This window comes from Chiloscyllium plagiosum, unplaced genomic scaffold (genome assembly GCF_037043375.1).
Source record: "Chiloscyllium plagiosum isolate Xiang-an unplaced genomic scaffold, Cpla_swu_hap1 HiC_scaffold_38, whole genome shotgun sequence".
NCBI lineage: Eukaryota > Metazoa > Chordata > Chondrichthyes > Orectolobiformes > Hemiscylliidae > Chiloscyllium > Chiloscyllium plagiosum.
In genome coordinates this window covers 88,039,005-88,062,605 of record NW_028270176.1, presented here as the reverse complement: position 1 = coordinate 88,062,605, position 23,601 = coordinate 88,039,005, and the positions used below count along the sequence as shown (strand labels likewise).

The 23,601-nt window shown below is 45.8% G+C and overlaps 1 long non-coding RNA gene and 1 pseudogene across 1 annotated transcript; both read left to right on the top strand.

Annotated features, from left to right (window-relative positions):
- Positions 1-11,295: 11,295 nt before the first annotated feature.
- On the top strand, positions 11,296-12,136 carry LOC148139727 (cyclic AMP-responsive element-binding protein 1 pseudogene; annotated as a pseudogene).
- Positions 12,137-14,414: 2,278 nt separating this feature from the next.
- LOC148139726 (uncharacterized) lies at positions 14,415-15,971 on the top strand. Its single transcript, XR_015753595.1, has 3 exons — positions 14,415-14,510; positions 15,742-15,794; positions 15,904-15,971. It is a non-coding gene; the product is annotated as an uncharacterized LOC148139726 (long non-coding RNA).
- The last annotated feature ends 7,630 nt before the right edge of the window (positions 15,972-23,601 follow it).

The following is a 23,601-nucleotide window of genomic DNA, read 5'->3' as shown; positions in this document are numbered from 1 at the left end:
TTGAGGGTCCTATAGTATAATCCCATTAACTGCATCCTTCTTATCCACGTTGCCTCAGTGGGCGAGCCCCTCCAGTATGTCCTGGGTGCAGACATAACATTCACCCGATTGGTAATGCAGCTCCTCCACCTCTTTTACCGTCCTCTCCATCTCATCTGAAACAATGAAACCCTGGAATATTGAGCAGCCAGTCCTATCCTTCTCCGAACCAAATCTCTGGAATGGCCACAATATCGGATCTGTGCTTATCTACTTTAACTATGTTGCGCCTTGTGTTGAAATTAACACAATCAGCCCATTCGTACAATGGTGTTCATTTCTCTGTATTTCCTTTCTGATTGACTCGTATACATCTTCCGACCTTCCTTACCCACTACGTGCTGCCCTGCTGCTGTGATTCCCAGGACCTTGCCATTCTAGGTTAAACCCTTCCCTTGTAGCAGGAACAAGCCTCCCAGTGAGGATATCAGTTCCCCTCTAGTTCAGGTCCCAATTATTCAAGATCCTGAAACTCTTCCCCCTATACCAGCTCTTCAGCCATGCATTCATCTCTGCTATCTTTCAATTCCTTGTCTCACAAGCACATGGGACTGGTGGTAACGCAATGATTACTAGCCTCAAGGTTCTGCTTTTCAGTCGTTCCCTACTTCCTGTGCTTACTCCTCAGGATCTCATCCCTCTTTCTACTCGTGTCGTTGGTAGCAATGACCTCTGGCCTCCCATTCTCCCAATTCAGAATTTCAAGCAAATGCTCAGAGATGTCCTTGACCAGGTACCAGGGATACAACAGTCTCAGACGCAGCCACAGTAACACCTGACTATGCCCCCAACTAGTGCTTCTCCTCCCATTATCGCTCCCTTGGATTTTGCCCAACCTTGGTCTACAGCAGAGTCAGTTATAGAGTCATAGAGTCCTACAGCACAGAGAGAGGCCCTAAGGGCCAGACTGATCCCTGGCAACCATAATGTCCATCTATGGTCACCCCATGTCCCTGACCATGCCCCATCTCCTTCTAATCCTTTCCTATCCATGTATTTGTCCAAATGCCTTTTAAATGTTGTTAATGTACCTGCCTCAGCCACTTCCACTGACAGCTCATTCCGTATGAGAATCAGCATCTGTGTAAAAAAGTTGCTGCTAACGTTCCCTTTTATTCTTTCCCCTCTAACGTTAAACTGATGCCCTCTAGTCCTCAATTCTTCAACCCTGGGAAAAAGACTGAATGCATTCACCCTATCCATGCCTCTCATGATCATATACATTTCTATAAGATCTCCCTTATGTCTCCTGTCCTCTGAAGAAAAATGTCCCAGCTTGTCCAACCTCTTCCGATAACTCAGGCCATTGAGTATTATAGACCTGGCTACCGCTGTGCTACTCCCCTGAGAAGCTATCCCCAACAATACACCAGCTCTCTCTCCTTAAACATCCCGCATCCAACCCCATCTTTGTCCCCTGTACGATCCTCAGTTTCCTGCTCTTGCTCCAACCCAACCACGCGGACACCCACCTACCTGATGGAACCTGGATGCTTGGACAGGACAAGATCATGGGTGTTTTTTAAACGCAATGAATGGAATTCTGAAATTATATTTGGACTGAATGTAATGTAGAGCAGCGTGAAATTGAGGTGGATGACTTACGTGACTTGCTGTAAGGATACTGACAGTAAATCTGAGGCGATCGTGAGTATATGGAGGTAGAATGTGGGAAACGAGCTGGGACTGTATTGGAGTAGTCATGGTGAGAGGGAACAAATGCTGGATGGAGGGTTTCAGCAGCTGACGGCCTGACACTGAGGTGAACCATCGGAAACTGTGCAAGTGGCCACCATCTAATAGGACAGAGAAACTGATCCATCGGCCTGAAACTGACTGACCACGTGGCTGTCAATGAATCGAATACAAGTGAATGGAAACATTGCTCAGAGTCTGTTTCTGTAACATTCAACACAACCAGGAAATGGAAAGTGAATAATGAGCTGAAAACAAGGCCACTGCTCTGTTAGAGTCAAAATCATTCAATGTTCAGTCACTGAATATTCTCACCTGCAGAAAGGAATCTCCCAGAATCACAGCAGAAGGAGAAAACAAACTTGGCAGAGACAGAATGAAGCCACCGCCTGCATCACAACAGCTCAGAACAAAGAGGCTGAATTCTCAATCAACTGACAAGCAATACAGATACTTTCAGAGTTACAGATAGAGTTCAGAATTATTCAGGAAACAGACTTACCAGATACATTGGTAGGTGGTGTGTGCCAGAAATCCATGAAATAGCTTTGTGATGTGCCGTTTTTTTGTTGAGAAATGATTCTTTGTTTTCGCTAAGAAGAGCAGATGCATAGTTCACTGATTATTAGATTTACAGACAAAGGAAACCTGATCAAGGACTCACAGGTCAATTACACTGTTAGTGACAGTCCATCGCACACAACAACAGCCTGTTACACAGAAAACAGAACAGATTCTAGTTTAACAGAGACACTCTCACAATGAACATCTGCTGCTTTAATAAAAATGTTACCTGTTTGAAGAAAAGGAACATATCAACAATACAGCGAGACTTTTAAACTGCCCAATGTAACTGCAGAGTTTTTACCCAATTCAGTGATCACTGTTTCTATGTATTTTGAAGCTATTTTGAGCAGGGTATCTATCGTGGGTCAGTGTGGACTTGCTGGACTAAGGGCCTGTTTCCACACTGGAGGGATACTATTCAATATAATTATCAACCTGTCCCACAGTAGGATGGGTAAGGCTCGAGGGCAGTCTGACCTGGGGAGGGGTTGTGTCCCACAGCAGGATGGGTAAGGCTCGAGGGCAGTCTGACCTGGGGAGGGGTTGTGTCCCACAGCAGGATGGGGAAGGCCCGAGGGGAGTCTGTGCCGGGCAGGGGTTGTGTCCCACAGCAGGATGGGTAAGGCCAGAGGGGGGTCTGTACCGGGAAGGGGTTGTGTCCCACAGCTGGATGGGGAAGGCTCGAGGGGAGTCTGAACTGGGGAGGGGTTGTGTCCCACAGCTGGATGGGGAAGGCTCGAGGGGAGTCTGAACTGGGGAGGGGTTGTGTCCCACAGCAGGATGGTTAAGGCCAGTCAAGAGTCTATACTGGGGAGCGGTTGTGTCCCACGGCAGGAAGGGTGAGGCCCGAGGGTACTCTGTACCAGGGAAGGTATGCGACCCAAAGCAGGACAGGTAAGGCTCAAGGGTAGACTGTACTGGGGAGGGGTTGTGTCCCACAGCCAGACGGTTAAGGCCCGAGGAGAGTCTGCACCAGGGAGAGGTTGTGTCTCACAGCAGGATGGGTAAGGCTCGAGGGGAGTCTGTTCCTCAGAGGGGTTGTATCCCACAGCAAGACGGTTAAGGCCAGAGAGTAATCTGTACTGGGGAGGGTATGCGTCCCAAATTAGGATGGGTAAGCCTCAAGGGTAGACTGTACTAGGGAGGAGTTCGGTCCCACAGCAAGATGCGAAAGGCCTGAGGACAGTCTGTACTGGGGATGGAATGTGTTGCACAGCAGAATGGGTAAGGCCAGAGGGAAAACTGTACCCAAGTGGGGTTGTGTCCAACAGCAGGGTGGGCAAGGCTCAAGATTAGACTTTACCAGGGAGGAGTTCAGTCCCACAGCAGGATGGGTAAAGCCTAAGGGGAGTCTGTACCAGGGAGGTGTTGTGTCCCACAGCAGAATGGGTAAGGCCCGAAGGGAGTCTGTACCGGGGAGGGGTTCAGTCCCACAGCAGAATGGGTAAGGCCCGAGGGCCATCTGTACCGGTGAGGGATTGTGTCCCACTTCAGGATGGGTAATTAGATTAGATTACATTACAGTGTGGAAACAGGCCCTTCGGCCCAACAAGTCCACACCGACCCGCCGAAGCGCAACCCACCCATTCCCCTACATTTACCCCTTACCTAACACTACGGGCAATTTAGCATGGCCAATTCACCTGACCTGCACATCTTTGGACTGTGGGAGGAAACCGGAGCACCCGCAGGAAACCCACACAGACACGGGGAGAACGTGCAAACTCCACAAAGTCAGTCACCTGAGGCGGGAATTGAACCCGGGTCTCTGTCGCTGTGAGGCAGCTGTGCTAACCACTGTGCCACCATGCCACCCACAAATGTCCGAGGGAAGTCTGTACCGGGGAGGGTTTGTGTCCCACAGCAGAATGGGTAAGGCCTGAGGAGTGACCGAGAGCAAAGATTTACTTAGGGAGCTGAGGGGCAACATTTTCCACAGAGGACGGTTCATATACAGAATGGACTGCCAGTGGCACATGGGAGAAACAAGAACAATTACAACATGGAAAAGACATTTGGGCAGGAACATGGAGGGGAGAAAGTTTGAAGGGCCATGGGCCAAACGCAGGGAAATGCAACTCATTCAGTTCAGGAAACCTGGCCAGCATTGGTGACTTCGGCCAGAGAGTCATGCAGCACAGAAACAGACCCTAAGTCTTGCGTTATTGAGGGAGTGGACTCTCGTGACAAGGCATGTTGTCGAGACTGAAGTAAGTTACAGAGATATGGATGGTCGTCTGGACTGGAGCAGGTTCAAACGTATGAAGTGATTGGTGAGAGGGGAGGAAAGTACAGAGATAGGAACTGTTTTTAGCATTAGAATGACTGATCCACATGACAAGCCATAGATACAGTGTGGGAGAGGGAACACAGAATGGAACATTCCCAGACAGCATTCCCACCCTCTCGTGGAAGGCCTGCTTTCCCCTCTTTTGTACTGATGCTCACTAAGACAGCACAGGCTTGGATTGATAACTGTGACACTCCCGATGTTGTCTTAGTACAACAAAACTTGCAGTAAAGGCGGTGACCGAACCTGGGGTGTGTCTGTATTGTGCTCCCCTTCCAGCACTATAGCTATGTCATGTCCTGTTAACTGATGTTTGGAGCCCTCTCATTGCTCTCTGCACTGTGAGTGATCTTATCTCACTGCAGGATTTATTGAAGGCTCCAGATCTCCCTGCCCTGTGTCTCTCTGGCTGACAAACCATCTTCAATGAGGGATGGATTAGACACCCAGCAGCTGGGAAGTCTATTAGGTCAGGACCTTCCTGAGTACCTACAGACAGATAAACAGAATTGGAAATTAGAATGATGCAGTGATGGCTACACATGTCAAATGGCACTGAGTCCGACAGAAATCTGGAACACCCCAGTCTCCATCGTCTATCTGGAGTGGAGAATTCTGTTTGCTCAGGATCTGGAGTAGCTGCAAGAGCGAGGGACACTGACAGAGGCAACAATTCGACCCACACAGTGAGCGATACCACATGGAGAGTTACTAAGTAATATCACCAGAGTGCAAGATCAAACAATTGTGTAGGAAGAAAGGGTTTTGATTCTTGTTGCACTGGGATGCGCAACTTGTGAGCAGGCGAAGTGATGGCCTATTGGCATTATTGTGGAACAATTTATCCAGAAACTCAGCAAGTGTGCTCTGGACACAGGTTCAAATCCCACCATTGCAAATGATTGAATGTGAATGAAATGCTTCAAAAAAGATGTAACTAAAAACCTGTGAGTGAGTATTAAACAATTGCTGATGTTAAGAAAAATCCACCGGGTGCATTCATGTCTTTAGTGAAGTAATCTAAGGTGGGTCTTTTCTCCAATTGTCCTCGACCTCAATAGCCCCGCCCACCTGCACATTGACCTTCTCAAGATGGTGGCTCTGAGGCCCGCACTCCCTCTTCCCTCAAACAAATGGCGGCCGTCACCCTGGGCCGCTTTCCCGACAGAGACCACCACGTCCTTATCAGGGCCTTGAGGGTCTTTTTCGGGTTTTTTCACCTGTATCGGCGTCTTGTGAACTCTCTCCGCTCCTTTCTCCCAGTGAGTCTCCCACACACCACTCTCTGAAGCCGAGCGTAGCCGCACCCGGAGAAAGCTGCTCTTTGTCTCGCCGTGTCCTGGTTAATGTGACACTGCGCATGCCCTTCATAGAAACCAAACTGCGCGTGCATCGAAGATTATCAGTGAGTTTATAGAGAATATTCATAACTGCATAGAATCACGGGAGAAATATTAGACATTAGCAATTGCTCTGTCGAGTTACAGTCATTGAGATGGTTCATATCCAAATAGATTTTTCCATCCAACTTAATCATACCGGCCAGGTATGTAAATTTCCAATCATTCTGGGAATTTGAAAATAAGTTTGTTACTCGAGTTGTGTAAATCGATTGGAAATATGTACATTGTCAGATTTACATCTTAACTATGTTGTCAGATTTACATCTTAACGATTTCTTTAAAACCTCACATTGTTTTATGAGAGGGGATAATACTCCACTATGTCGTGAGAATGATCAATCCTGCAAAACAGTTTACTTTCTGACCAATGCTGAAGCGTTCACTCCCGAGAAAGCATTGGTCCCGCTCCTCACTCACTCTGTTTGGAGGACTGGACGCTGCTCTGTCCTCCAGTTCCGCCCCTTCCTCCCAATTGCAGTGTTGATTGTGGCGCGACTCAGCAGCTAACCAACAGAAACATTAAGGGACAAGGGAATAAGAGAGAATCTGGATAAAGTAGACTGGAAACAAAAATTTTATGGTGGGAAGTTGATGAGCAGTGGAAGAGTTTCAAAGACATTTTACAAAGGTCTATTCCAGTGAAATGGAAGGACTGTATGAAAAGGCATACTCAGCAATGGGTATCTGAGGAAAGTGATCAAATTAGACCATAAGACCATAAGACATAGGAGTGGAAGTAAGGCCATTCGGCCCATCAAGTCAACTCCGCCATTTAATTATGGCTGATGGGCATTTCAACTTCACTTACCCAAATTCTCCCCGTAGCTCTTAATTCCTTGTGACATCAAGAATTTATCAATCTCTGCCTTGAAGACATTTAGCGTCCCAGCCTCCACTGCACTCCATGGCAATGAATTCCACAGGCCCCACGCTCTGGCTGAAGAAATGTTTCCGCATTTCTGTTCTGAATTTATCCCCTCTATATCTAAGGCAGTGCCCACCGGTCCTAGTCTCCTCACCTAACGGAAACAATTTCCGAGTGTCCACCCTTTCCAAGCCATGTATTATCTTGTAAGTTTCTATTAGATCTCCGAGGAGAAAGTGAGGTCTGCAGATGCTGGAGATCAAAGTTGAAACTTTATTGCTGGAACAGCACAGCAGGTCAGGCAGCATCCAGGGAACAGGAGATTCGACGTTTCGGGCACAGGCCCTTCTTCAGGAATGAGCAGAGAGTGTTCAGCAGGAGAAGATAAAAGGTAGGGAGGAGGGACTTGGAGGAGGGGAGTTGGAAATGTGATAGGTGGAAAGAGGTCAAGGTGAGGGTGATAGGTCGGAGTAGGATGGAGGCGGAGAGGTCAAGAAGAAGACTGCAGGTCAGGAAGGCGGTGCCGGGCTGGAGGGATCCGGCTGAGACAAGGTGGGGGGAGGGGGGATGAAGAAACTGGTGAAGTACAAGTTCATCCCCTGCGGTTGGAGGGTTCCCAGTCGGAAGATAAGACGCTCCTCCTCCGACCGTCGGGTTGTTGTGGTTTGGCGGTGGATGAGTCCAATGACCTGCATATCCTCGGTGGAGTGGGAGGGGGAGTTGAAATGCTGTGCCACAGGTTGGTTGGGTTGGTTCGTCCGGGTGGCCCAGAGGTGCTCTCTGAATCGCTCCGCAAGTAGGCCGCCTGTCTCCCCAATATAGAGGAGGCCACACCGGCTGCAGCGGATGCAGTAGATGATGTGGGTGGAGGTGCAGGTGAATCTGTGGCGGATATGGAAGTTTCCCTTGGGGCCTTGGAGAGAAGTGAGGGGGGAGGTGTGGGCGCAAGTGTTGCACCTCCTGCGGTTGCAAGGGAAGGTGCCGGGAGTGGAGGTTGGGTCGGTGGGGGGTGTGGATCTGACAAGGGAGTCGCGGAGGGAGTGGTCTCTACTCCCTGGCGCACTGACCTTTACACCGCTGAGGCCAAACGCCAGCTCGCAGATACCTCCTCCTACCGTCCCCTTGACCATGACCCCACCCCCCACCACCAAACCATCATCTCCCAGACCGTCCATAACCTCATCACCTCAGGGGACCTCCCATCCACCGCCTCCAACCTCATAGTCCCACAACCCCGCACCGCCCGTTTCTACCTCCTGCCCAAAATCCACAAACCTGACTGCCCCGGACGACCCATCGTCTCAGCCTGCTCCTGCCCAACCGAACTCATCTCGGCATACCTCGACACGGTCCTGTCCCCATTAGTCCAAGAACTCCCCACCTACGTTCGTGACACCACCCACGCCCTCCACCTCCTCCAGGATTTCCGCTTCCCCGGTCCCCAACGCCTCATCTTCACCATGGACATCCAGTCCCTGTACACCTCCATCCCCCATCACGAAGGACTCAAAGCACTCCGCTTCTTCCTTTCCCGCCGTACCACCCAGTACCCTTCCACTGACACCCTCCTTCGACTGACCGAACTGGTCCTCACCCTGAACAACTTTTCTTTCCAATCCTCCCACTTTCTCCAAACAAAAGGAGTAGCCATGGGCACCCGCATGGGCCCCAGCTATGCCTGCCTCTTCGTAGGGTATGTGGAACAATCCATCTTCCGCAACTACACTGGCCCCACCCCCCATCTTTTTCTTCGCTACATTGATGACTGTATCGGCGCTACCTCGTGCTCCCACGAGGAGGTTGAACAGTTCATCCACTACACTAACACCTTCCACCCCGACCTCAAATTCACCTGGACAGTCTCGGACCAGTGGGGTTCTGTCCTGGTGGCGGTTGGAGGGGCGGGGCTCAAGGGCGGAGGAGCGGGAAGTGGAGGAGATGCGGTGGAGGGCACCGTCGACCACGTCGGGGGGGAAATTGCGGTCCTTGAAGAAGGAGGCCATCTGTGTTGTACGTATTTTGAACTGGTCCTCCTGGGAGCAGATGCGGCGGAGACGAAGGAATTGGGAGAATGGGATGGCGTTTTTACAGGGGGCAGGATGGGAGGAGGTGTAGTCCAGGTAGCTGTGGGAGTAGGTTGGTTTGTAGTAGATGTCCGTGTTGATTCGGTCGCCTGAGATAGAAACAGAAAGGTCTAGGAAGGGGAGGGAGGAGTCCGAGACTGTCCAGGTGAATTTGAGGTCGGGGTGGAAGGTGTTAGTGTAGTGGATGAACTGTTCAACCTCCTCGTGGGAGCACGAGGTAGCGCCGATACAGTCATCAATGTAGCGAAGAAAAAGATGGGGGGTGGGGCCAGTGTAGTTGCGGAAGATGGATTGTTCCACATACCCTACGAAGAGGCAGGCATAGCTGGGGCCCATGCGGGTGCCCATGGCTACTCCTTTTGTTTGGAGAAAGTGGGAGGATTGGAAAGAAAAGTTGTTCAGGGTGAGGACCAGTTCGGTCAGTCGAAGGAGGGTGTCAGTGGAAGGGTACTGGGTGGTACGGCGGGAAAGGAAGAAGCGGAGTGCTTTGAGTCCTTCGTGATGGGGGATGGAGGTGTACAGGGACTGGATGTCCATGGTGAAGATGAGGCGTTGGGGACCGGGGAAGCGGAAATCCTGGAGGAGGTGGAGGGCGTGGGTGGTGTCACGAACGTAGGTGGGGAGTTCTTGGACTAATGGGGACAGGACCGTGTCGAGGTATGCCGAGATGAGTTCGGTTGGGCAGGAGCAGGCTGAGACGATGGGTCGTCCGGGGCAGTCAGGTTTGTGGATTTTGGGCAGGAGGTAGAAACGGGCGGTGCGGGGTTGTGGGACTATGAGGTTGGAGGCGGTGGATGGGAGGTCCCCTGAGGTGATGAGGTTATGGACGGTCTGGGAGATGATGGTTTGGTGGTGGGGGGTGGGGTCATGGTCAAGGGGACGGTAGGAGGAGGTATCTGCGAGCTGGCGTTTGGCCTCAGCGGTGTAAAGGTCAGTGCGCCAGGGAGTAGAGACCACTCCCTCCGCGACTCCCTTGTCAGATCCACACCCCCCACCGACCCAACCTCCACTCCCGGCACCTTCCCTTGCAACCGCAGGAGGTGCAACACTTGCGCCCACACCTCCCCCCTCACTTCTCTCCAAGGCCCCAAGGGAAACTTCCATATCCGCCACAGATTCACCTGCACCTCCACCCACATCATCTACTGCATCCGCTGCAGCCGGTGTGGCCTCCTCTATATTGGGGAGACAGGCGGCCTACTTGCGGAGCGATTCAGAGAGCACCTCTGGGCCACCCGGACGAACCAACCCAACCAACCTGTGGCACAGCATTTCAACTCCCCCTCCCACTCCACCGAGGATATGCAGGTCATTGGACTCATCCACCGCCAAACCACAACAACCCGACGGTCGGAGGAGGAGCGTCTTATCTTCCGACTGGGAACCCTCCAACCGCAGGGGATGAACTTGTACTTCACCAGTTTCTTCATCCCCCCTCCCCCCACCTTGTCTCAGCCGGATCCCTCCAGCCCGGCACCGCCTTCCTGACCTGCAGTCTTCTTCTTGACCTCTCCGCCTCCATCCTACTCCGACCTATCACCCTCACCTTGACCTCTTTCCACCTATCACATTTCCAACTCCCCTCCTCCAAGTCCCTCCTCCCTACCTTTTATCTTCTCCTGCTGAACACTCTCTGCTCATTCCTGAAGAAGGGCCTGTGCCCGAAACGTCGAATCTCCTGTTCCCTGGATGCTGCCTGACCTGCTGTGCTGTTCCAGCAATAAAGTTTCAACTCTATTAGATTTCCCTTAACCTTCTAAACTCCAATGAATACAATCCCAGGATCCTCAGCTATTCCTCATATGTTAGACCTACCATTCCAGGGATCATCCATGTGAATCTCCGCTGGACACACTCTAGTGCCAGTATGCCCTTCCTGAGGTGTGGGGATCAAAACTGGACACAGTACTCCAAATGGATCCTAACCAGAGCTTTTTAAAGTCCCAGTAGCACATCGCTGTTTTTATATTCCAACCCTCTTGAGATAAATGACAACATCGCATTCGCTTTCTTAATCACGGATTCAACCTGCATGTTTACCTTGAGAGAATCCTCGACTAGCACTCCCAGATCCCTTTGTACTTTGGCTTTATGAATTTTCTCACCGTTTAGAAAGTAGTCCATGTTTGTATTCATTTTTCCAAAGTGCAAGACCTCGCATTTGCTCACGTTGAATTCCATCAGCCATTTCCTGGACCACTCTCCCAAACTGTCTAGATCCTTCTGCAGCCTCCCCACTTCCTTAGTACTACTTGCCTGTCCACCTAACTTCGTATCATCAGAAAACTTCGTTGGAATGCCCCCATCACTTCATCCAGATCACTAATATATCATGTGACCATGCAGGTAACCATGCCTGGGATCCAATCAACAACAAGTCCAGCAGTAACTTTAGTTCAATTGCCGAATGGGCAGACTGTTCAAGTCCAAGTTATTATCCAAGCAGCTCAGTCCTCAGTCACGCAGTCCCCTCAAGTTCAGACTGCTCAGATTTCTACTATACTTTAAAATGAAGACTCCCAGGAATCTGTGGATAGCACGACTGACTCTCAGAAACGTAGAGAAATTCTATCGAGACGGCCTTCATACAGGAAAATCCTGAATGAACTTTCTTCTGATCCCCCCAGTGTGCCAAGAAATCGATGAGGAGAAATCAGAAGAAGAGACTGTCTCAACCATTACTACAACGATGATGCAGACACCCATCTATCAGATTAGCAGTGGACAATACATTGCTATGACACAGGGGGAAGCAATTCAGCTGGCCAACAATGGTACAGATTAAATGCAAGGACTCCACACATGAACAATGACCAATACAGCGACAGCCAAGGTTGGAGCAGCCATTATACAGTATGCACAGAGCCCTGATGGACCGCAAATCTTTGTGCCAGGCAGCCAAATGCTTGTTCAAGGTGCTGCTGGAGATGTCCAAACCTATCAGATCTGTAGAACTCCTAACTCCACTGCTGACCAGGGAATGGTTATGGCATCTTCACCAGTCCTGCAAAGCCAGCCCCAGAATGCTGAAGAAACCACTCGTAAACGTGAGGTCCGCCTCATGAGAAACAGGGAAGCAGCTCGAGAGTACCATCGCAAGAAGAAATAGTATGTGAAATGCTTGGAGAATTGGGTTGCTGTTCTGGAAAATCAAGTTGAAAGAGAAGTTGGACAAAGTGGCCAAACAGCATGAAACTAGAACTGGGAAAATGTTAAAGGTCAACCGAAAGCCACAGGAGCTATAAAGAAAAGTAATATAGAACATGAGAAAAATAAACTAGCACAAAGACAGAAAGGAAAAGTTTATATAAATATATATAACGAGAAAAGAATGGCTAAAGTAAATGTTGGTCCTTTGGAAAATGAGAAGAAGCATTTAGTTATGGGATATCACAGTGGAGGATACTAATATCTTTCCAGTAACTAGCAAAGAGACAAAGGTAGGTGAGGATTTGGAAACTATCATTATTCCAGAACAGCTAGCTTTAGACTGTTTTGAGGTAATTGAGCTAACGATAGAATAGTCTCCTCACCTTGATGGAATGCATTCCAGGGTACTAAAAGAGATGCTAGGAAAAATAGCAAATTCACTGGCAGTAATTTTCCAAAATTCACTGGAGCCTGTGGCAGTCCCAGCAGACTGCAAAACAGCAAAAGTGACACCAATGTTTTTAAAAGGAGGTAGACAAAAAGTGGGGAATTATGTACCAGTTACTTTATTCTCTGTCGTGGAAAAGATGCTTGGGTCCATTATCAAGGAAGAAATAATAGAGAATCTCGATAGAAATTGTCCCATTGTACAGACACAGCATGAGGGACAGGTCATGCTTGACCAATCTTTTTGAATTCTATGAAGACTTTTCAAGCAAGGTAGACAACGGGGACCCAGTGGATGCGGTGTACCTGGATTGCCAAAAGACCATCAACAAGGTGCTGTGCAAGAGGCTGTTGCATAATATAAGGGTGCATGGCGTTACCGGCAGAGTATTAGCATGGATAGAAGATTGGTTGACTAATAGGAAGCAAAGTGTGGGGATAAATGAGCATTATTCTGGCAGGCAATCATTGACAATTAGTGTGCCTCAGGGATCGGTGTTGTGACTGCAATTATTTACAACTGATACAGATGATTTGGAGTTGGAACCACATGTAGGGTGTCAATGTTTGCATGTGACACTAAGATGATTAGCGGAACAAAGTGAGCGGAGGACTGTGAAACTTTGCAGAGGAACATTTTAACATGGAGTGAGTGGGTAATGGTCTGTAAAATGAAATAGAATGTTTGTAAATATAAAGTTTATACTCTTTGGTTGTAGTAACATTAAAAAAAATCACTTGAATGTTAAAAAGTTGCATTATTTGCTCTGCAGAGTGACCTAAGCATCCTTCTACATGAAGGTTGGTCACCAGATACAATAATCAGTTCAGAAACCGAATGGAATTTTGTCCTTCATTGCTGAAGGGATTGTGTTTAAAAGCAGAGGTTTTGTTTCAGCTGTATTTGGGTGTTGGCGTACTGCATGTAGTTTTTGTCTCCTTACTTGAGAAAAGATGGGGTGCAGAGGAGGTTAACTAGGTTGATTCCAGAGTTGACAGGTTCGGCTTAACAGAGACTGAGTAGATTGGGATTATATTCATTGGAATTCAGAAGAATGAAAACATATAAAATAATGAATGGAATGGATAAAATAGAAGTAGAGAGCTGTTTCCATTGGCAGGTGAAGCTAGGACAAGAGGGCATCACCGCAAGACTAGAGGCAGCAAATTTAAGACTGAATTGACAAGGAACTTCTTGACCTCTATGGAATTCACTGCCCAGGGAAGTAGTTGGTGCTCGTTCAGAAAACGTTTTTAAAACTAGGTTAGATTTTTTAAAATGTAATTAATTAATGAACACGGCGAGAACGTGGGTAAATGGTTCTGTGTCCACGAAATGATCAGCCATGATCTTATTGAATGGCAGAGCAGGCTCGAAGGGCAGGACGGCCTTCTACTGTTCCTAGATCTTAGGTTATACATCCCCCCCCTCCTCATTCGTGACTTGGAGGTGTTGGTGTTGGATTGGGATGGACAAAAGTAAAATTCACAGAACACCAGGCTATTGGTCAACAGGATTATTTGGAAGCACTAGGTTTGCTGCTTCTTCATCAGGGGGTTTTGAGATGCTGTTGTCATTTTTGTAACTCATGAACAGCAACAAAAGCCACGAAGCAATCCGCATGCTCCAGCCAACAATGCGCCCCGGGTGATTGATGTCAGCGGCGGACCAATGGAAAGGCAGGGACAGAGCTGGAGGACCTGGCGCACAGTTGGTGCTCCGACCAATCAGGGTGAATGAGGGGCGGGACTAGACTAGACCACTTGATCATCCTCGCGGTCTGTTCGGGATGTGTGGATGGAGAGCTGTTGGTAAAGATAGAAATAAACAGCAGGAAGCGGGAGGGAAATGGTGTCGGTATGGGTTGAGAGGGTTTACAGACATTTGGTGCACATCGAAAATACAAATTTGAAACTCAGTCCCGTTTTTGCAGTAAACGGGAAAATGCCTCATCCAGCGATTGATTCGAGTAAGCACCACCATCTTTATTCGGGGCAACGATTCACTGGACCAGTGTAGCCGCCAGCTTTGTTGGGGGCAAAGTTCAGCGGGACGCATGTGCAGCCCTCTTTGGTAGGGAGTCACAGGGCAGGATTTGCACAGAGCATATTCACACCCAGAGAAATGGATTTTTTTTTCTGGATTTGTTTTTTCATTCATTTAAATGATTTGGATGTGAATAGAGGCGGTACAGTTAGTAAGTTTGCAGGTGACACCAAAATTGGAGGTATTGTGGACAGTGATAAAGGGTATCTCAAAGTACAATGGGATATTGATCGAATGGAACAATGGGCTGGGGAGTGGCAGATAGGGTTTAATTTAGATAAATGTGAGGTGCTGCATTTTAGAAAAGCAAATCAGAGCAGGACTCACACACTGAATTGTAAGATCTTGGAAAATCTTGTGAACAAAGAGACCTTGGAATGTAGGTTCATATTTCCTTGAAAGTAGAGTTGCAGGTAGATACGACAGTGAAGAAGGCATTTGGTATGCTTCCCCTTATTGGTCAGAGCATTGGGTAAAGGAGCTGGACAGGTCATTGGTTAGGTCACTTTTGGAATATTGTGTGTAGTTCTGGTCTCCCTCCCATCAGAAGGAGGCACTGAAACTTGAAAGGTTTGAGAATAGATTTTCAAGGATGTTGCCAGTGTTGGAGGATATGAGTTGCGGGGAGAGGCATAATAGGCTGGGGCCATTTTCCCTGCAGTGTCATAGGCTGAGGTGTGATGTTATAGAGGCTTATAAAAATCGTGAGGGACATTGTTAGCGTAAGTAGACAAGGGTTGGTAGACCCCAGAACTAGAGGATATAGGTTTAGGGTGGGGTGGGAAATTCAAAAGGACCCTAAAGGGCAACTAAAATTGTAACATTTCAAAGGCATTTGAATAGGAAGGGTTCAGAGGGATGTTGGCCAAGTGCTGGAAAATGGGAATACATTAGGTTAGAATATCTGGTTGGCAAAGATGGGTTGGACCAAAAAGTCTATTTCTGTGCTAGACATCTGACTGTGGGATCATAAAAGTGAACATTGCTCTGATTCATCTCTGGGCTCCTTGATGTCCACTTGTTTGTTATCTAGCTTTCTCAGTCTCTCGTGTGTATTTTTGCTCTGTGTAGTATTTTACTATTACGTTCACAGTCCTCTTTGTAAATGAATTGTCCACTGCTGCCTGGCTCCTGACCATATACTCTATTATCAGGTTATTTTTTCCACAATATCTTTGACGGTCAAGAGTTCTTTTTTTTCCAATAAGTGAGTGGATTTTCCTTCCATTTCTGACAGTCAAATTCTGCACCATTTTCATTCCCCCATAAATCATATTGCACTCCCTGAAACATGATGTGTATTTCTCCTTCCACAGATACCAGTGATCAAGGCCAAAGCTCTGTTGCCTGTTGAGAAGGTGATGTTTGACTTCCTTGTACTGCTGCAGTTGGTATGGTGAAGGTGCTCCCACAACGTGGTTGGGTAGGAGACATTACAGATTATGCACTCAGAGATAGTGAAGAGTAGAAGATATCTGTATAAATCAACACATTTTTAATTTCACAAAATATTGAGAACTTTTGACATAAGGCTACAGATGGAGAATATTATGTCCGGTGACCAAACCTTTGCGAAATAAGCAATTTTTCAGGAATGACTTAAAGGAAGAAAGCAGATCTTAGAGGGTGGGAATTCCAGACCATGTTGCCTTGGAATCTGTAGAAACAGTCACACAGCTGAACTCAAAAATAAACATATCATTGGGAGTCTAAACTGAAATGAGTTATTGAGATGTGAAAGTGTGTCTGATGCATGGAGATAGGAATGATTACTACCCAACCACGTTGTGGGAGCAGGAATTAAGTCAAGGGTGTGAAAGTAAATTGCTGTTGCTTATAAATGGGAGCCTTTTGATGGATCAGCAAGTTCTGGTACAAGTGAACACTTGGGCAGTAGAGTTTTCAATATTCTGGAGATTATAGGGAGGGTGATTGTGGGATGCTGGCCAGGAGTTGGTTTAGATAATGAAATCTAGAGTTCATAAAATGAATGAATGAAAATTTCATTAAATTAGCTGAGACTGTGGTGAGGTCAGATGATATCACTGAAGTCGAAATAGTGGTCTTGGAGTGGGACGGGCTGTTACCTTCAGCTGTTTGTCAGTTTGTGAATCAAGTCTGTAACAAGCTCAGAAGCTGATTGGCCCTGCAAGAACCCAAACTGGGTGTCACTGAGCAGGTTATTGTGAGCATGTGCTTGACAGCACTATCGATGACAACGTCTATCACTTCACTGCTGAGCGAGTGTGGTCTGATGGAGGGAAATTGGCTGGGTTGGATGTGTCCTGCGGTTTTGTGTTGAACAACACTGGGAAACATTTCCCAATATCGGTAGGTGCCAGTGCTGGAGCACTATTTGTCTTGGTGGGCAGCAGGTTCTGGAGAAGAAAGTGAGGACTGCAGATGCTGGAGATCAGAGCTGAAAATGTGTAGCTGGAAAAACGCAGCAGGTCAGGCAGCATTCAGAAACTCATTCCTGAAGAAAGGCTCATGCCCGAAACGTCAATTCTTCTGCCCCTTGGATGCTGCCTGACCTGCCTGCGCTTTTCCAGCAACACATTTTCAGCAAGTTCTGGAGCACAGCTATCAGTATATATTGCCACAATGCTAGCAGGGCCCATAGCCTTTACACTACTTGTCCATTTCTTGATCTGATTTGAAATGGGTTTTCAACCAATTCGATTCACATCTGTGATGTCATGGACAAATGGAGAAGCCTCATCCACTTGGCACTGCTGGCTGAAAATTGCTGAAAATGCTGTCGTCTTATCTGTTGTATGAATGTGTGAGGCCCCTCCATCATTAAGGGTGGGGATATCTGTGATGCTTCCTGCAGTGAGTTGTTTAATTGCCCATCACCATTCCTGACTAGGTGTGACAAAATTGCAGAGCTCAGATCTGATCCACTGGTTGTTGGATCACATAGTTCTATTTGGTGTTGCTTGCACTGTACCTTCACCAGGCTGGCGCCACATTTTCAGGTATGTTTGGTATTGCTCGTGGCATGCCCTGCAGAACTCTCCATTGAAGTAGTGTTGATTCCCCTGGCTTGATGTTAATGGTTGAGTGGGGGATATACCAGGCCATTAGATTACAAAATTGGGCTGGGGTACAGTTCTGGTACTGCTGTTGGCCCACAGTGAGACAGAGGTTGTAGGGTCAAGAGGGCTGATTGTGTTGTTGTATTTTCCAGTGCATTGGTAGATGTAATGTGGTCCATCCAGTTTCATTCCTTTGTTGAGACTGTGCAGTGACTAATACAATGAGTGATTTGATGGGCCACTGTCAGGAATGCAACTTTTGAAAGAAAGGTTTTGTGATTTATACATGAAAGAAGTGAAACTATCATGGTATTCGAACAGATGAAAGACTCAACATACAACCAAGGTATTTTTCAATGGACAATTTCAGTTACGTCACACTATAAATTTTTGCTATAAATGCTGTGCCTTAGAATTGTGCCCTCCACACTCACCTGATGAAGGAGCGGTGCTCCGAAAGCTAGTTTGCTTCCAATTAAACCTGATGGACTATAACCGGTGTTGTGTGATTCTTAACTTAGAATATTACAGCACTACTAACAGGGCTGCATGTAAACAGGCTCAGTCCAGTTAGTCAATACATTCGGAAGGATTGCCTCCAAGTTTAACGACGCAATATTCGTCAAAACCGTCAACTTCAACCTGCAATGTTGTTATTAACAAAAACTTCAGGCTGACATAAAGCTCCCCACCCCACAGCAATGTGGTAACCGGGCCCGGCCCAGGAATTGGAACTGGGACATTTGTGGACCGTGATCTCAAAGGAAGCGAGCAAACACAATTCTGACAGATGAGTTCTCAAAGATGAGTAGCAGGTTTGAGACAAGGCCGGTGGTATACCATCTTGCATTCAGCTTAATTGCATTTCTTATTTACAGTAGTGTTTTGAAAAGTATAAAGAACCAGTTTGTTTTCTGTGGTTGGGGAGTTTTATCCTCGTTGATCACAGTTGCTGCCTCTCGCTCCACAAGTCAAATCATAGGATCTAAACAATAAACTGCAGGTGCTGGTGATCTAAACCCAGAAACAAAGTGCTGGAGAAACTCAGCAGTTCTGAGGGCATTGGTGAAGAGAAAAAAAATTGTTACATTTCAAGTTTTTGTCTGAATGGACAAAAGGTCATTGGACTTGGAACTTACAATGTTTAATTCCCCTCAGAGATGCTGCTGGGCCTGCAGTTCTCCATCACTGTGCTTTCGATATTCAACTTTATTTACAAAACAGATCGGAAAAATACTAATCTGCAAAAGTGAAAGGTTCATTGCAAACATGAGCATAGTTTCCACACTTGAGTTACACAAGCACATCTCAGTTTAAAAACAAGATTTAACTCAAAGTAACATTCCATTTCAAAATTAGCCGAGTTACACCAGTAATAAAGCTCATCCACCCAATGAGGCACTTCAGACAACATCCTGCAGTGTTGCACACAGCCACCTTTACCGAAGAATGATCACATGTCACAAAAATTGAAGGCAAAGAGCGTGTCTCTTTACAGGAGCTGAAGTCAAACTCTCAATTTTTGGAAAGATTTTTATTAAACCTGATTGAACATTTAAATCTCAGAGCAAAATCTTTGCTTTTTTTAAACAAAGTGTGTGGGAAACATCCCACATCTTGCTAAAGGTTCAGTTCAGTCTGATACATAGAGCCAAAGGTCAAACAAACATCACACTTTCTTTCACTTCTACAAAGGGCTGACATCACAGTTCTTCAGGATTTAAAGTATTTTATAAATTGTTTGTAAAATCATTTGTCACGTTAAAGAACTGGACAATAACTACCATTGTATACAATAAGAGTGAAGCCTGTGACAGCAGATTGAGCTTTGGAGGGCAGTGAATGCACTTTCTAAATTCTGGGAGCACTTTTGGAGACTGCTCCCAGATGGTGATAGTGAGCATATCTGGAATGCACTGTTTAGATTTGGGAATCCTTGGGAAACAGTCTGTGGTTTCACTGATACTTGGTTTGCGTTGTTGGTGTACAGTAAGCAATTCATAAAGTTACTTATGTATTGTTGTTGACTACCCGAATGGTATTCAAATCTGCCAGGTTGCCTTCAATAGTGTGAATGCATCTATTGTAAATATTTCGAATATTCCAGAACTGCCCAGTGCTTGGCAAATTCAGGGGGGACAAAAAAATCACATTGGGTAATTTGAAATTAAGAATGCAAGAGGATTTAACCACTGAAGTATTCAATTCAAATAGTTAAATGGAGTGCTCACATTTAAAATACCTGTGATCCATAGGAATGGATGGACTGACAGAATTGGGACCAAATTCCTAGCTGGGGAGTGTGAAATGTGCTTTGATAAAGTCACCTGCATTTACCAACAATAATTTGGCAAGCTCGGAAATTTAAAAAAACAATACGAGCTTCATTGCTGCTCCAGTCGGGTCCCAAGCTCTGTGAAAAAATAACAATGTTCAGGTTTATTGCATACACTCTGAAACACGTGTTTCTTCAATAGATCTTGCAAGTTTACCAATGAGCATAGCAACATCATTTGGATGGACAAACTTTTGCCAACTCATTTCTTTCCGAGCCTCTATAGCCTGAAGAGTGACCAGAAGCAATTACTCCCCATATGTGGGAACATATGGGGAGTAATTGGGGTGGCACAGTGGTTAGCACTGTTGCCTCACAGCACCAGAGAGCACCAGAGACCCGGGATCAATTCCCGTCTCAGGTGACTGACTGTGTGGAGATTGCACATTCTCCCTGTGTCTGCGTGGGTTTCCTCCAGATACTCCGGTTTCCTCCAACAGTCCAAAAATGTGCAGGTCAGGTAAATTGGACATGCTAAATTGTGTTAGGTGGAGGGGAATGGGTCTGGATGGGTTGCGCTTCGGCGGGTCGGTGTTACTTGTTGGGCCGAAGGGCCTGTTTCCACACTGTAAGTAATCGAAAAAAAAATTACCGTCGAGGATTTTTTCCTTCAGAATTGATTTCCATATATTCAGTGCCCAGAAAAGATAAAAAGCTTGTCACCTTTTATAGAGCAATGATTCAGTGGGAGTAAAACACTCACCTTTTCTTGCTTAATAATCACGCTGCCTAAATTTTAAACATGAACACTTCTTAATAGTTCACGAGATCCTAACGAAATATTTTGTGCAAAACAAATCACATGATACATAGTTATTCAGATAATAAAACAAGTTTGTTCATTGAAGAACCCAGAGGAAAAGGTCATGAAACAATGTGAGTTTGATATACCTCAATTATCATTTCAAGTGCATTCTCTGCATAAATTCTCCTTTTCCTCCTCGAAGTATTCAAATTCTTGAATAATTGAGAGAATGAAGTCACAGTTGTCAACACACAATCAGACCCTTCAGTCCAACTTGCCCATGCTGACCAGATATCCTAAATTAATCTAATCCCAGCATTTGTTCCAGCATTTGTTCCATATCCATCTTAAACCCTTTCTACTGATTATCATTTTATTTTACTTTATCAGCACTTGAAATACTGACGTTGTTTTCTCTAACATTGGTTAAAGAAATCATAAGTTCATTCATCTAAGTTAATTTTGTAATCTTTCACAAAGAAACAATTGAGAACAAAATATAGCCGAGTGCAAAACAAAATACTGCAGCTGTGCGATATCTGGGAACACTCTAAAGCTGAGGCACTGATACTGCACAAGTTTGTCAGCACGGTTTCAATTACTGACAATAATTTATTAATGTCTTAGCCTTCACATAGTTAAGGTAAATGTGAGATATCTGAATTTCATGAATTGGTTCCTATTGCACTGTGATCAACAAAAAATATTCTTGGTTTAATCTACACAAAGGAGAAAGTGACGACCAAAGAAGCTGGACATCAGAGTCGAAAAGTGTCATGCTGGAAAAGCACAACAAGTCAGGCAGCATCCGAGAAGCAGGAGAGTTGATGGTTCAGGCATAAGCCCTTCATCAGTAATCACAGGCTTCAGAAAAATAACTGGCATAGACTTATGGCAACACATACGTAGAAAGGTCGAAGCACGTTACTATCTGATTAGAGACTAATTTCAGATTTGTTACCATTCAGAGCAACATTTCAGTATGATATTTACATATGTACCTAAAAGATAAGTTTGGTTAAAATTACAAGCTCTAGAATGATTATAGTATTAAACCTGGAAATAAAGCCGGTGAACAAGAATGGCAAAGTGAAGTCCCACCAGTATCGCCTTGGGCAGTGTCAAGTAAGAATTTGAGAGCAGAGTTGCCACTTTGGAGTAACCTGCAGTCTGGCCAAATTGCAGCAAAAAGCTGTTCAATTTTATCTGCAAACTATTGAATGCAAAATCCTCCTTGCACAATAATGAGGCAGTATTTTGGGATGTCATTTTTAAAATATATTATTTTCAAAGTTACTCACAATTGAGAGTAACAGCTTGGCGCTGTCTGCATAACACAGTACGTAAAGGAATTAACAGAAAAAATATTATTACCCAAATTCAGACTCACTATTGATATTGCATGGGTCCAGCATTGATAAGTAATTGATTTTTAAAAATAAATATAGATACATTTACTAACTACATTGGGATACAGTCAAGTTTCTTACTGAACAGTGACAGGATTGGACAGAGTCTGCGTGGATTTAAGAGAGGGGAATCATACTTAACAAAGCTACTGAAAGAATCTACAGAGTCAAATATTAAAGTAAGAAATTGCAGGACATTTAGAAACGCTTATCATTAAACATGGTAGACTGGGTTTTGTGAAAGAGAAATTATATTTGACAAATTTGCGACAGTTCATTGAGGAGATAACAAGCAGGGCTGATAAAGGGCAATCCAGTGATGTTCTGTATTTGGATTTTAAAAATGCAAATGATAAGGTGCTACATAAAAGTCAATTGCTCAATTTAGGAGCTCATGGTATCGGCGTAATGTATTAGCATGGATTGACGATTGGTTTACCACACTGGCTGTTGGTGAGTCCTCACTTGCAGTGTTGTATACAATGTTAGCTCCCATATTTAATAAAGGATAAACCAACATCGGAGACCATTCAAAAAAGATTCAATTAGATGTTTCGAGGACGAAAGTGTTGACCTATCAAGAATAGATAAGCAGGAGTGATCTTATGGAAACAAGATTCTGAGGAGCTTGACAGAGTAGATGTTGACTAGATTTTCTAGCACCAGTGAAGTCTCAAACCAAAGGACATTACATAAGGGAACATTCATTTTAGAAAAAGTAAAGAACTTTTTCTCTGTGAATGGCTAGAATTTCCGCACCCAAACAACTGTGAAAGTTAAGTGTGGGAGGGGAATGGTTGGCTTACTCTTCGGAGGGTTGTTCTGGCTTGTTGGGCTGAAGGACCTGTTTCCACATAGTAGGGAATCTATGATTCTATCTCAAATTATTCTAAAAAAGGGCAAATAGATTTTTGAAATATTGAGCAGTTGAGGGCTATGCGGATCAAGCATAAAAGAGGTATTGAGGTCTGGGTTGGCCAAGCCATGATCTGATAGAATGGGGGAACAAGCTGAAGGCGATGAATGCCCTACTCCTGCACCGATTCCTTGAGGCTCTATTTCATGTTTTTTTTTGTTTCCAAAGAAGAGCGTGATACAATGTGCTTAAGATCTCAGATGTTGTGTAAAGGAGTGAAAATGGGGTGTTTATGTACTGATTCAGAAGGCATTGATTCATCAATCACAGCTATACAGTCATGAGTAGGAAGGCAATCCCCTCCATGAATAAAGGAAATCTACTGCAGAGCTCACACAAAGGGAATTCTTACCCTCAGTAAACTCTCCCATCACATTACCCAACATATCAGCTCAAGCAGGACACACTGCGCATGTTCTCGCCAACAAAGGGACTCCGGGTGATTGATGTCAGCACCGGACCAATGAAAGGACGGTGGGCGGAGCTGGATGACCTAGCGGGATGTTGGTCCTCCAACCAAAGTGAATGTTGGGCGGAGCTAAACTAAACCATGTGATCACTCGCGCGC